This window comes from Hemiscyllium ocellatum, chromosome 46 (genome assembly GCF_020745735.1).
Source record: "Hemiscyllium ocellatum isolate sHemOce1 chromosome 46, sHemOce1.pat.X.cur, whole genome shotgun sequence".
In the NCBI taxonomy this organism is placed as follows: domain Eukaryota; kingdom Metazoa; phylum Chordata; class Chondrichthyes; order Orectolobiformes; family Hemiscylliidae; genus Hemiscyllium; species Hemiscyllium ocellatum.
The window spans coordinates 15,642,361-15,658,001 of record NC_083446.1 but is presented as its reverse complement, the minus strand read 5'-3'; positions in this window follow the sequence as shown (position 1 = coordinate 15,658,001).

The window sequence follows — 15,641 nt, the reverse complement described above, 5'->3', positions numbered from 1 at the left end:
GCGAGTGTGGAAAGGGATTGACTCAGTCTAGCAGCTTGCATTAACAGGAACACTCTCCCACTAGAGAGAGGTGTTCCCCTGCTCTGCGTGTAAGAAGGGATACACTCGGTCATCCCACCTGCAGCAAGTTCACATGTTAATGCAGGGTTTGAATTCTGCTGTTACTGCTGCTGTGAATCACAGCCAGGATTGATAGGCTGACAATGTGTAGTGTGGTTTGTTAACATCTCCTGTAACTGGTTGGAGTTTAATAATCTGGGCATGTCACTGTTCTTCAGTATTTCAATGTGTGCTATGAAAAACACCTATCTTTCCCCAATTATGGTCATTGCCCTGAACTCGATTACACCACTGTTCTGAACTTTGGCTTCAGTGGATTTTTGGTGCAAAATATACAATTCAATCTCTGACATGGTCCACACATTGCCAATGGGCAAGTGCTTGTTGAGAATTTGTTTTTGAGAAATCTTACTGATTTGCACAGTGACCCCTTCATTATGGACTGAAATTGTAAATGAAAATGAAGCAGAATAGTGAAAGATTTTCCAAGCACACCAATAAATGTTTCAGCAATCCACATTGATCTTGATGTAAGTTTGGAAGTTGCTGGGTTATAATTTCTGAGACATTTATCAATACTCGGTAAAGGTCGACCTCACAATAAAGGCGAGTTTCAAGCATGCTCTGTAGAGGTGGCATCTGTCATTGAAGCACATACTAAAGGCACCTAACGTACAACATAAACTGGAACACTGTTTCACTTAGAAGAACCAAGACAGTCATGTATACTGCAGGGAGATATCGTGCACTGAGTCAATCTGAGCAAAGAAATCCAAACTGCTGTCCCTGATTGAAATCTGTATACTGTGTGCCATGCCATTGAGAGATAACTTGGTGCAACCGCCGCCAACATTACCCCTGCCCAAAATTGGCAGACTCTAGACTACACAGGGAGAGAAATGAATAGATTGAACTGGGTTGAACATTACTCCGTGACTTACATTTGTGTCAATTTCATGTTGTCCTGTATCTTTCTGTCATTGTTGTGTTGGTACCCTCCTGACCTGACCTGGAAATAGCCATTGAATGTGGAATAAGCAGAAAGGTTCCTGGCAAGTTTGGAAACACAACTGAACTGCTCACCTACAAAACGTGCCATCAACTGCCATGCCTTCATGACCTCCCCCTTCTCTGTTAGGAGGTAGGTTATGTGTGATCAGGAACATAATAACTTTGATTCGCTCGGCTAAAAGGGTAGATGTTGTTCTATATATCTTACCTAAGGCATCAAGTAATCATCCAAACTAGATAAATGCAAGGATATCCACGGTAAGAAGAAAAAGGGCAAATGTGAGGGCTGCGCAAAAGGGATCAGTTTCCCAGCCCAGCAAGGAACTTCTCAGCACAGTCACACTGGAAAGAGGTTCTGGGAAGGTATTCAAGGGAACTATTCCACTTTCAGAAACACCAGCTCATTCAGGATGAGGAAAATCTATGTGAGAATAGATTTGCTCAGTCATCGAATCGCCAGAATGCTGCTCATTCTTTGCCCGTGCTTTCAGTGTCTGAAGAGAATTCCCAAAGAAAATCTGCATTTTCTGTCTGTGTTAAATTCTTCTCTTTACAAAAGATCATGGCCACTTCTCAATGACAAAGGCTACTGTTTGCCCACATCAATGTGACTGGCTCCTGGATGGGTGTACATCTTGGGATTTTAATGTTTTGGAAGAAACCATTGGATCTCTGGAGAAGGAGCTGCTTTTGCTCAGCAAGAAGAAAGAAATCCAGCCTGAAGAGAGTAGTTTATTTCCCACTTCCAGGTGCTATCAGCTGTGCCTTTTAATTTAATAAGCCAAAGAACGTTCTAAGTGTGAAGCAGTCAGTCTGTGCCTCCTGCGAACAAGTGCCAGAGGAAGGACGATCAAGAAGCTGTATTCTGATCAGCAAAAGAATCACCTCAGCCAACCCTGTGGACAGGGACTATTGGACTACCATCCTAGTTTCTCCCCCCATACATGATTTTGTTTTTGCATTGGTGCATAGATGGGGAACTTGTATTGGGGCTTTAAGTTTCAAGGAGTAGTTATATCTAATGTTTCATGATTGTTTATCTGGAACTAAAATCTATTAATTTTTAATAAATAGCCATTCTTGTTAAGTACAGGCATTTGCTCCATGCTTTCTGTTAATCTGAGTGTAAAAGAGAAAAGAATTGGAAAACTTTGCATATTTCTCAAAATCTTTGACATTTATGGTGACTCTGGAACAGTTCGGCTCATTCTGCAGTGCAAGTTCCCAATGAGGGGTAACCCCATGCTGTGGAAGAGGAATTCATGAATGTGTTTGAGATAGTTTTCTGAAGACAGATGTTGAGGAGTCACCTAGGGTACTGCCTAATTTAGATCTGTGAGAATACAATGAGAAATGAATAAACTTGCTGTGAAAGAACCTTTAGGAAATCGTGAACAATCAGAGAGCTCAAAGTGTTCACCCACTGCTCCTGACGCAGACATTCTGGAACCGCTATAGAAACAACAGCTGGAAGAGAAACAACACAGAACAAATCCGTCTTAAAGGCACAGCACCATCACAAATGGAGGATGAACAAAATTGATAAATTGAGAAAATAATGTAAGTGTTAAACAAAACTAAAATTGTAAAAACTCAGGTTTTGATTTTTCAAAAATGAAAAGTTTAGCAAAGACAGATGTGAGTCCACTCTAGACAAAGGCAAGAGAATTTATAATCAGGGATACAGAAATGGCAAAGAATCCAAGCACTTGTGACTCTCTTCACAGATATGGTGGAGCCGGTGTTGGACTGGGGTGGACAAAGTTAATAATCACAAAACACCAGTTTATAGTCCAACAGGTTTATTCGGAAGCAGTAGCTTTCAGAGCACTGCTTCTTCATCAGGTCGCAAGTGAGGCACAATCATAAGAGGCAGAATTTATAGCAAAAGGTCTCAATGCCATGCATTTGAAACAATATAGTGAACAAACCTAAACTGCTGTAAACCTTTCCTTTTTTAAAAATCTGCAACCCATCTAAAAGATGAAAGACTTAACAGCAATTCAGGTTTTTTTCAATATATCACAGTCAATATCAATTATTTCAGTATGTTTCAATTATTTTCAGTATGGGAGTATGTTTCCAAATTTGAAGAAGACACAAAACTTGGGGAATGTGCACTGTGAGGTATTTTTGAAGACACATCAAGGGGTTTGGATTGGATTAGAAAGTGGGCAAGAGTACAGCTGATGGAATATAATGAGGATGTGAGAGATTATCAGTGTTGGTTGGAAAAGTCAAAAGTGCAGAATATTCCTTAAATAGTGAGGGATTAGAAAGTATAGATATTCAAAGGTGTCCTATGGCAGCAACATATTAGGAAGACAAACAGTCTGCTACCTGCCCAGGACATCATTGCATGCTAATAGTGAAATTGGAAATAAGACAGACATTCATTTTTCCATTGCTTTTGTGCAGGAGTATACATGTTGGGGAAGCAGGAGTATACATGTTGGCAGGATTCCTGGCTGCACAATTCCAATGTGGCACATCATACAGAATGTGACAGACACAGACATAGACACACACACACACTCAACAAAGAAAATTTACAGCCCAGGAACAGGCCCTTTGGCCCTCCAAGCCTGACCCAATCCAAATCCACTGTCTAAACTTGTCATCCAATTTCTGAGCATGTGTATACCTCTACTCCCCACCTACTCATGCATCTGTCCAGACGTATCTTAAATGAATACATACACAGACACAAGAGCAACAACGCTCCAGCAAGACACACAATATCAGATAAACAAAGGACCCTCCCCCCAGCCACCAATCAGATTCATTCCTCTGATTGACCTACGAGATCATACCTTCTGCCTATCTTCGCCTATCCCCACTTCACCATACTGCCCACTCCCACCCCTCACCTCCTTTATCTGCAGTTCCCCTTATACCCACCCCTAGTTCTGAAGAAGGATTACACCCATGACGTTAACTTCTTCACCTCCTGATGCTGCCTGGTTTGCTGTGTTCTTCCATCCTCCTGCCTATCTACCTTGGATTCCAGCATCAGCAGGGTTTTTTTTTTGGTTCCAAACAAAGGGCCGAGTAGACCATCAACTCATTCAGATGGATAGGCTTATTATTTACCTGAAATTTTACTAAAGGCTGATCCATAAGTTTCATTCCTCATTCTGAAGAACTGTGATGAAGAGTCATGGCACCCGAAATATTAACTTTACTTTTTTCTCCACAGATGTTGTCAGACCTGCTGAGTTTCTCCAACAATTTCTGTTCTCATTACCTTCTTCAAGGTCATTTGTCTGTTGATGGTAACATTTCCTGAATCGTGTGAAATGACATTCAAATTCGTCTGAAAGTTTTTATGTGCAGCTCTCTTTCCAAGGCAAAATCGAGGACTGCAGATGCTAGAGAGTAGAGTCAAGATTGGAGTGGTGCTAGAGATCCCTGATCAAGGGCTCCTGCCCGAAACGTCGATTTTCCTGCTCCTCGGATGCTGCCTGACCTGTTGTGCTTTTCCAGCACCACTCTAATCTTGACTCTGATCTCCAGTATCTGCAGTCCTCAGTTTCGCCTGCTGGAAATTAGTGTCGAGAGTGTGGTGCTGAAACAGCACAGTAGGTCAGGCAGCATCCGAGGAGCAGGAGAATCGACGTTTCGGGCAAAAGCCCTTCAGTAGTAAAATCGATGCTCTCTCTTTGCCAGCCGGTTCTCGCACTCCTCGCTTTCACACACCACAACCTGCGATTGCTTTTTTTTAAAACTTCCTCCCTCTATGGCTGCAAAAACATGAAAATTCACCCAGTTCTAATGAAAGGTCGTGGAAATGAAAGAAGAATCCTGTTTTAAAAGATAAAGAGGCAAACATGCTTTTAACACGACGTGGTGGAGCCGGTTTTGGACTGGGGAGGACAGTTAAAATTCACACAACACCAGGTTATAGTCCAATAGGTTTATTTGAAAGTACAAGCTTTCGCTTTCGAGTAAAGCGGTTGAACTGTAAACCGGTATTGTGTGGTTTTTTTAACACTGTACTTGATGGCCTTTTTAAGGTTACCTTGCGGTGTGGCGTCATGATACGCTGCGTGGTGCCCGGAAGAGAATCCAATCCGAGTCACTGCAGTGAGAGTTCTCCTCAGTTTGCTCCACGTAACACTTGCTAAAGAAACGCGGAAAGAAATCAAACTTTTTCGACATGAAAGTATTTATTCAAACCCCAGCTCTCTCACATCTCCGAGTCTCACATATCAGGATTCAGACCCACCCATTCTCGGAGATTCTCTCCCTCCCATAATCACTAACCCTCCTTTACGTCCCTCCTCCCACTTCCCTGAGGCACTGCACAATCTAACACTCACTTTCACATTGACACTGTTCAGTCTGTGCTGCTGCGGTCACTGCTGCTGGGTGGACGTACCCCAATCCCGCCATCGGGACCTTCAAACCCTTCAATCTATTTAGATCCCGCGGTTGTAAGATCGAACCTCATGTAGCAGCTTTTACTGGCATGAACCAGAGATTATTGGAGCAATAGACAATAGGTGCAGGAGTCGGTCACTCAGCCCTTCGAGCCTGCACCGCCATTCAATATGATCATTCGTAAAAGGTATCCTCTTCCTGCCTTATCTCCATAACCCTTGATTCCACTATCCTTGAGAGCTCTATCCAACTCTTTCTTAAATGAACCCAGAGACTGGGCCTCCATTGCCCTCTGGGGCAGAGCATTCCACTCAGCCACCACTCTCTGGGTGAAGAAGTTTCTCCTCATCTCTGTCCTAAATGGTCTACCCCGTATTTTTAAGCTGTGTCCTCTGGTTCGGCACTCACCCATCAGCCGAAGTATGTTTCCTACTGCCAGAATGTCCAATCCTTTCATAATCTTAAATGTCTCAATCAGATCCCCTCTCAGTCTTCTAAACTCAAGGGTATACGGGCCCAGTCGCTTCAGTCTTTCAGTGTAAGGTAATCCCGCCATTCCAGGAATTGACTTCGTGAACCTACGCTGCACTCCCTCAATAGCCAGAATGTCTTTCCTCAAATTTGGAGACAGAACTGCACACAGTACTCCAGGTGTGGTCTCACCAGGGCCCTGTATAGCTGCAGAAGCACCTCTTTGCCTCTATACTCAATCCCTCTTGTTATTGAAGGCCAGCATGCTATTAGCCTTCTTCACTACCTGCTGTACCTGCATGCTTGACACAGGGCAGTATTGAGCAAAAGATACTTTATTGGAAAAGACAGTTTCTGTAGCTTTCTGCGTCATTTGTTTCACTTGTGCAGTAGGCTCTATTCAGATGATTGCGTGCAGTTCGGCAATTCACATTGTAGCGGGGATGAGATAGCACTGGGAGCAGTGCAGAATAGTTTTACCAGGGTATTGTCTGGACTGAAAAGGTTCAATTATGAAGAGATTAGACAGACTGAGGTTGTTTTTCTTAGAGCAGAGGAGATTGAGAGAAGACATGATTGAGATGTACAAAATAATGAGGGATAAGAGTAGGGTAGACTGAAATAAACGTTTCCCCGTGACAGAGGGACAGATCACAGGATGGGCGGGGGGGTGGTTGGCAAAGGGTTTTTAGATTAGATTATATCACCTACAGTGTGGAAACAGGCCCTTCGGCCCAACCTGTCCACACCGACCCTCCTAGGAGTAACCCACCCAGACCCATTTCACTCTAACTAATGAACCTAACACTATGGGCAATTTGCAAGGCCAATTCACTTAGCCTGCACATTTTTGGACTGTGGGAGGAAACCCACGCTGACACGGGAAAAAGGTGCAAGCTCCACACAGACAGTCACCCGAGGCTGGAATCGAACATGGGACGCTGGTGGTTTGAGGCAGCACTGCTAATCACTGTGGTAAGAGGCAGAAAGGTTGGAGAAGATGTGCCCAAAAAAAATTTCAGATAGCAGGGATGGAACACTGGCTCCTCCACAATAGTGCAGACATTGGTGAGACCACCTCAGGGTTGTGTGCAGTCCTGGCTCCCTTATCTTGGGAAGGATGTATTTGCAGGGCAGTGAAGCTTCATCAGACTGATTCCTGGTTTGGTGGGACTGTCATATTAGTGAGACTGGGTCTTTAATCTCTGGAGTTTAAAAAAGTAAGGTGATCTCATAGAAATTTACATACTTATGAAAGAGCTGAAAATGTGTTGCTGGAAAAGTGCAGCAGGTCAGGCAGCATCCAAGGAGCAGGAGAATCAATGTTTCAGGCATGAGCCCTTCTTCATACTTATGAAAGAGACAAGTGGGAATGTATACAGAAAGGATGTTCCCTGGCTGTGGAGTCCACAACCAGGGACAGAGTCTCCGAATAAAAGGCAAGCCATTTAGGATTGGAATGGGGCGGTCACTCAGAGGGTGATGAGCTTTTGAAATTCTCTTCCCCAGAGGCCTGTGAAAGCTCAGTCATTCAGTAAGTCAAAGAAAGAGATTGCTAGGTTAGTAATGACATCAAGGTAGATGACAATAGCATGAGAATGTGGCACTAAGAGAGATGATCGGCCATGAACTAGAATGGAGGAGTAGATTTGAGGGGCTGAGTGGCCTCATGCTATGCTCAACACATTCATAGTTGAATGAGACCTCACCCAATCCTGTATAAAATGTAACTCAGACAGACAGAGCTTGTGTTATATTTCTGTGAAAGCTGATCACTCCCTGAGTGAGTCGGTTTCAATGTAACTCAGACACAGCTTCCTTTGCCCCTGCTCTTACAACTCCATCTGAGACAATATCCAGGCCTAGATGTGATGAAAAGCAAAATCCAATCATTGTGTTTACTGGTGAACTCACTGGTGTGTCAGCAGGTTACACAAATGGACAAATTTCTTCCCACACATGGTGCATATGAACAGCTTTTCCCCAGTTTGAGCATGCTGGTGTATCAACAGGTGGGATGACTGAGTTAATCCCTTCTACCACTTGGGGCAGTTGAATGGTCTCTCCCTGGGGTGCAGCCACTGGATGTTTGAGCAGGGTGGGTGACTGAGTGAGCCCCTTCCCCCACTTGGGACAGGTGAATGGTCTCTCCCTGGGGTGCAACCACTGGGTGTTTGAGCAGGGTGGGTGACTGAGTGAGCCCCTGCCCCCATTTGAGGAAGGTGAATGGTCTCTCCCCAGTGTGCAGTCACTCGGTATTTGAGGAGGGTGGATGACTGAGTGAGCCAGATGAATAGTCTCAAGACAGATGAATAGTCTCTCCCCAGTGTGACTGCACCAATGATTTTCAAGGGCAGGTGGGTAATGGAATCCCTTGCCACCGTATTCTCATTTCCATGCTTTCTTCCTGCTCTGATTGAATTTGTGTCCTCACAGGGCAGAGGATTAACTGAAGCCTCATCCACATGAAAGAGTACATAATATCAAGTCTTTGTCTTTCATAATTGTATTCTGCATGTAGGTTTGCTTGCTGAGCTGGAAGGTTCATTTTCAGACGTTTCATCACCATACTAGGTAACATTACCAGTGAGCTTCCAGTGGCATGGCACACTTTCTATTTATTTGTTTAGGTTTCCTTGGTTGGTGATATCATTTCCTGCTCTTTTTCTCAGAGGGTGGCAAATGGGATCCAAGTCAATGAATTTATTGATAAACTTCAGGTTGGAATGCAATGCTCCGAGGAATTCTCATGCATGTCTCTGTTTGGCTTGTCTTAGGATGGATATGTTGTTCCAGTCGAAGTGGAGTCCTCCCTCATTTGTATGTAAGGATACTAGTGAGAGAGGGTCATGTCTTTTTATGGCTAGCTGATGTTCATGTATCCTGTGGCTAGTTTTCTGCCAGTTTGTCCAATGTAGTGTTTGTTACAGTTCTTGCACGGTATTTTGTAAATGACATTCGTTTTGCTTGCTGTCCATATAGGGTTTTTCAAGTTCATTAGCTGCTGTTTTCATGTGTTGGTGGCTGTTTTTGTTTGTGGGCTACCAAAAACAGCAACAAATGAACTTGAAAGATCCTGTACAGACAACAAGCAAAACTAAGGTCATTTACAAAATGTGTTGGGAGAATTCAATTGCAGCAATATATTGGATGTTGTACATCATTGAGCACTTCAACAATTATGACAGCTGGGATTTTTACAATCTTACTATGATGGTCAATAACGAGAGCTGAATTTTAAACTGCAATTCTGGGTTGAGGGAGGTGGTTACAGGAAAATTCTACATGATCATCACAAAAGGGAAGTTGTACATAGTGAACACAAGCAACAGAGCTTTGAGTGATTTAGGCAAGGTGGAGGATGAGAAGCTGCCCAAGCGGATGATGGAATGAAACCCCAACCCTGTAAACCATCCACTTTAACTCAGACATAAAACACCAACCAGTTCTTATCTTGCTTTTCACCAAAGATTATAAAGTTGCTTTTCACAGCATATTAAAAGTGAAGGCTATATTGCAGGAAATTTGTGAATCCCGGTAAATGACGGCAATATCCTAACTAAGCAATTTATCGAACCAGATCTTCAAAAATTCGATTAGTTTTATCATTGGCACTTGTCTGTTCTCTGCCCCAACTCCTGCTGAGCTTCAGTAGCATTTGGCTACTGTTGCAGGCAAACATTATAACAAAACCAAGTTGCAGAACATAAGTAACACTGAATTGGAGCCAGTTAGAGAAAAAAGTTAACAGCACTTGAATAATTAATCAACAACTACTATAGTGTTACGTTTGACAGAAATTTAACATTTTCACATGCTTCCCAAGTATTCCTGTGCTTCAGAATTGTCAGTGGCATTGGTAGTTATTGGCAATGCTGATTATTTTATTCATGAATCTTAATGGATGAACTCCGACTACAAAATGATATTTCTCAATGTCATCAAGTTGCTAGAAGTTTGATTTTACATTTATGAGAGGTTATGTAACATAGTTTTGTTGGACAAACCAAACAGTGGCAGGTAAGAAGGGACCAAAAGAGGCAGGTTGGCAGGAGGTGGCGGTGGTGAGGGATGGTGAAGGATGAAAAGAATTACCCATGTTGGCAGCAGGAGGTGGTGGTGGTGGTGGTAAGCAATAAAAAGGATTATCCAGGTTGGCAGGAGGAGGTGGTGGGGATGGTGAGGGATGAAAATAATTACCCAGGTTGGCAGGAGAAGGAGGTGGTGGCGGAACAATGAAGAGTTACCCTGGTTGGCAGGAGGAGGTGGTGGGGATGGTGAGGGATGAAAATAATTACCCAGGTTGGCAGGAGAAGGAGGTGGTGGCAGAACAATGAAGAGTCACCCAGGTTGGCAGGAGGAGGTGGTGTTGGTGGTTGAGGGATTAACAGAGTTACCCAGGTTGGCAGGAGGTGGTGATGGTGGTGGCAAGCAATAAAAAGGATTACCCAGGTTGGCAGGACGAGATGGTGGTGATGGCGAGGGATGAAAAGTTATCCAGGTTGGCAGGAGGTGGTGGTGGGGATGGTGAGGAATGAAAATAATTACCCAGGTTGGCAGGAGCTGGTGATCGTGACAAGCAATAAAAAGGATTACCCAGGTTGGCAGGAAGAGATGGTGGTGATGGCGAAGGATGAAAAGTTACCCAGATTGGCAGGAGGAGGACATGATGGAGTGATGAAAAGAGTTACGCAGGTTAGCAGGACGAGATGGTGGTGATGGTGAGGGATGAAAATAATTACCCAGGTTGGCAGGAGAAGGAGAAAGTGAGGACTGCAGATGCTGGAAAAGCACAGCAGGTCAGGCAGCATCCAAGGAGCAGGAGAATCGACGTTTCGGGCATGAGCCCTTCTTCAGGAATGGCTCTTCTTCCCATCATTTATACAATTAACTTGGATGTGAACACAGGAGGTATAGTTAATAAGTTTGCAGATGACAAAAAATAGGTGTAGTGGGCAACAAAGAAGGTTACCTCAGAGTACAACAGGATCTTGATCAGAGTGGCCAATAGGCTGAGGAATGGCTGATGGTGTTTAATTTGGATAAATGTGAGGTGCTGCATTGAGGCAAATCAGGGTAGGACTTTACACTGAATGGAGAAAGTGAGGACTGCAGATGCTGGAGATCAGAGCTGAAAATGTGTTGCTGGAAAAGCACAGCAGGTCAGACAGCATCCAAGGAGCAGGCGAATCGATGTTTCGGGCATGAGCCCTTCTTCAGGGATGAGGAGAGTGTGCCAAGCAGGCTAAGATAAAAGATAGGGAGGAGGGACTTGGGGGGAGGGACGTTGGAAATGAGGTAGGTGGAAGGAGGTTCAGGTGAGGGTGATAGGCCGGAGTGGGGATGGGGGCGGAGTGGTCAGGAAGAAGATTGCAGGTTAGGAATGTGGTGCTGAGTTCGAGGGTTGGGATTGAGACAAGGTGGGGGGAGGGGAAATGAGGAAACTGGAGAAATCTGAGTTCATCCCCTGTGGTTGAAGGGTTCCTAGGCGGAAGATGAGGTGCTCTTCCTCCAGCTGTCGTGTTGCTATGGTCTGGCGATGGAGGAGTCCAAGGACCTGCATGTCCTTGGTGGAGTGGGAGAGGGAGTCCTCAAATTTACCTGGACCTCTGTACACCTCCATCCCCCATCATGAAGGACTCAAAGCCCTCTGCTTCTTCCTTGCCCGCCATACCAACCAGTACTTTTCCACTGACACCCTCCTTTGACTGACTGAACTGGTCCTCACTCTGAACAAATGTCTCTTTCCAATCCTCCCACTTCCTCCAAACCAAAGGAGTAGCCATGGGCACCCGTATGGGCCCCAGCTATGACTGCCTCTTCGTAGGATGTGTGGAACAGTCCATCTTCCGCTACACTGGCACCACCCCGCACCTTTTCCCCCGCTACATCAATGACTGTATCGGTGCTGCCTCGTGCTCCCACGAGGAGGTTGAACAGTTCATCCACTTTACCAACACCTTCCACCCCGACCTCAAATTTACTTGGACCGTCTCAGACTCCTCCCTCCCCTTCCGAGACCTCTCCATTTCTATCTCAGACGACCGAATCAACACGGACATTTACTATAAACCGACCGACTCCCACAGCTACCTAGACTACACCTCCTCCCACCCTGCCCCCTGTAAAAACACCATCCCATATTCCCAATTCCTTCGTCTCCGCCACATCTGCTCCCAGGAGGACCAGTTCCAATACCGAACAATCCAGATGGCCTCCTTCTTCAAAGACCACAATTTCCCCCCAGAAATTATTGACAATGCTCTCCACCGCATCTCCTCCACTTCCCGCTCCTCCGCCCTTGAGCTCTGTCCCTCCAATTGCCACAAGGACAGAATCCCACTGGTCCTCACCAACCTCCATATACATCACATCATCCATCGTCATTTCCGCCACCTCCAAACGGACCCCACCACCAGGGATATATTTCCCTCCCCTCCCCTATCAGCGTTCCGAAAAGACCAGTCCCTCCGTGACTCCCTTGTCAGGTCCACTCCCCCCACCAACCCAACCTCCACTCCCAGCACCTTCCCCTGCAACCGCAAGAAATGATAAACTTGCGCCCACGCCTCCCCCTTTACTTCCCTCCAAGGCCCCAAGGATCCTTCCATATCCGCCACAAATTCACCTGCACCTCCACACACATCACTTACTGCATCCGCTGCACCTGATGTGGCCTCCTTTATATTGGGGAGACAGGCCGCCGACTTGCAGAACATTTCAGAGAACACCTCTGGGACACCCGAACCAACCAACCCAACCACTCCGTGGCTCAACACTTCAACTCCCCCTCCCACTCCACCAAGGACATGCAGGTCCTTGGACTCCTCCATTGCCAGACCATAGCAATACGACGGCTGGAGGAAGAGCACCTCATCTTCCGCCTAGGAACCCTCCAACCACAAGGGATGAACTCAGATTTCTCCAGTTTCCTCATTTCCCCTCCCCCCACCTTGTCTCAGTCCCAAACCTCGAACTCAGCACCACTCAATCTTCTTCCTGATCTCTCCTTGCCCACCCCCACTCTGGCCTATCACCCTCACCTGAACCTCCTTCCACCTATCGCATTTCCAACACCCCTCCCCAAGTCCCTCCTCCCTACCTTTTATCTTAGCTTGCTTGGCACACTCTCCTCATCCCTGAAGAAGGGCTTATGCCCGAAACGTTAATTCTCCTGCTCCTTGGATGCTGCCTGACCTGCTGCACTTTTCCAGCAACACATTTTCAGCTTTACACTTAATGGTAAGGTCCTGGAGAATGTTGCTGAACAAAGAGACCTTGGAATGCAGGTTCATGGTTGCTTGGAAGTGAAGCCATTTGTAGGTGGAATAGTGAAGAAGATGTTTGGTATGTTTTCCTTTCTTGGTGAGAGCATTGCATATAGGAGTTGGAAGGTCATGTTGCAGCTATAGTAGGATGTTGTGAAACTTGAAAACATTTTGAAGCATGTTGCCAGAGTTGGAAGGTTTGAACTATAGGGAAAGGCTGAATGGGTTGGGGCTGTTTTCCCTGGAATGTTGGACGCTGAGGGACGACGTTATAGAGGTTACATGAGGGGCATGGATTGGATAAATAGACAATGTCTCTTCCAAAGGATGGGGGAGTCCAAAACTGGATGGCATAGGCTTAAGGTGAGAGGGGAACAATATAAAAGGGACCAAAGTGGCAATTACTTCATACAGAGTGGATGGAATGAGCTGTCAGAAGAAGTGGCTGGTACAAATACATTTTAAAAGTTAAAAGTCACATAAAACCAAGTTCAAGTCCAACAGATTTATTTGAAAGTACAAGTTTTCGGAGCGTTACTCCCTCATCAGGTAGCTCGTGGGCAGCATTATAGGACACAGAGTTTATAGTAAAAGGTCAAAGTGTCAAGCAATTGAGATGATGTATTGAACAAACCTAGATTGCTCTTAAATCTTTAATCACTTAGAATGGGGTTGCAGGTTTTGATTGGTTAATATGAAAATCACAGAATTTCTTTCAAGCCACAGTCCTGAGGTAACTTAAGGTTTTATCAGTATTAAAAATCGTGACATCTCAGCTCAGACAATGCATTAAAGATGTGAGGTTAGATTTTGTCTGTATCCCAACCTTGAGTCAAACTGGTTCTATTTCCAGTAGGAATTTATACATTGTCATGTTGACTGACTGCCTATAGACTGTGTGCTTTTTGAACAAAATACAATGTACCTGCAACTACAAATTCACTCCATAGACACATGTATACGTGTGTGTGCGCGAGTGTGTCGAGAGAGAGCGAGAGGAAAAGCGTGCGAGTGTGCGTGTGCATTTGATAAGAGTGTATGCAGAAGTGTGATGAAATCTCTACCTGTGAAAAGGTACGTACTTGTGTGTGAAAGTGTAGTGTGGTTGGGTCACCTATAGTGTGACATGAACCCAAGGATCCGGTTGAGGCTATCCTCAAGGGTACCCATGTACATGGATTGTTTATGACCAAGGTGATGAAAGATATGTACAGACATAGAGTTGAAGGTGAAAACAATCAGCCACGATCTTATTGAGTACAGAGCAGACTCGAAGGGCCGAGAGCCCTGTTCCTGGTCCTCATTTGCCTGTTTGAAAAAAATCAGTGAACAAAGAAACTCCAGTCTTGTCTGATTATGGGCAGTGGGGAGGGTGTGTTTGAGTTCTTGTGGGAAAAGATCTGCCACCCTGCCCATCCACAGCATAGCCACAGAGAACACAGAAAATCAAGCCTGTCCAAACCATACAAGAAACACCCAGAATGCCTCAGCATTGATCAAACAAGCTGACAAGAGAAACCAGACATGACCACAGTCACTCACAGACCAGAAATACACTTCCCAAGACAAATTAACAATAAGCTTCCTGGACCTGATCAACACAGCTGTCCCATAGCCTGAGGGCAGTCTCGTAACCCAGTGATATCAAAGCCATACAAAGGACAGGTCAGACAGACAGGCACCAGAATATCTCCCTTAGAGGGGAGAAACATCTTTATTACTGCGAAGAAAAGAGACATTCTCACCAACCCTGGAAGAGAGCTGGAATCTCCTGATCCCATTAAAAACTGTTTGCTGCTGCTCGGATGTTTCATTGGATCCACATTCAGGATATTCTTCTGAAAACTGCTTTGTGATTATCACCATTGTAACTGGATTTCTTGATTATCAAGACCATTGTATTTTTCTTATTTTCAATTAGCATCATTGAAAATATTCGTATAAAAACTGGCTTAATTCTCTGCTCAGGAAAGAGAACCTTTGATCTACCAATACAGACTGTCAGTTCTGTGTCAGCCTAGTCAATTTCTCTTCCAGCCATATGCTTATAATAAACAGCTTGTCAATTTCACCTGATCTGGCTTGTGTGATTTCTGCTTTATGGGGCTAATTTCTCTGACAGTTCCCACTACACCCACTCAGTGGGAATAGTTTCTCACTATCTACCTGACCAACTTCAATTAACATCTGGAAACTTTTAATCAAATCATTCATCAATGTTCTAAACTCCAGGGAATACAATATTCCTGAAAAGATTATGCATTTTGGTAGAAGAGGTAGGGAACACTCAAAATAGGAACAGCAGAAGTCCATTTGGCCCCTCAAGTCTTCAGATCAAGGCTTATCTATTCAGGCTGAATTCCACATTCACATTTGACCCCAATGATTTTTTGTAATTCACGTGGGTGTTCTTAAGTTGCCATTGAGAAGGGGATGATGAGCTGCCTT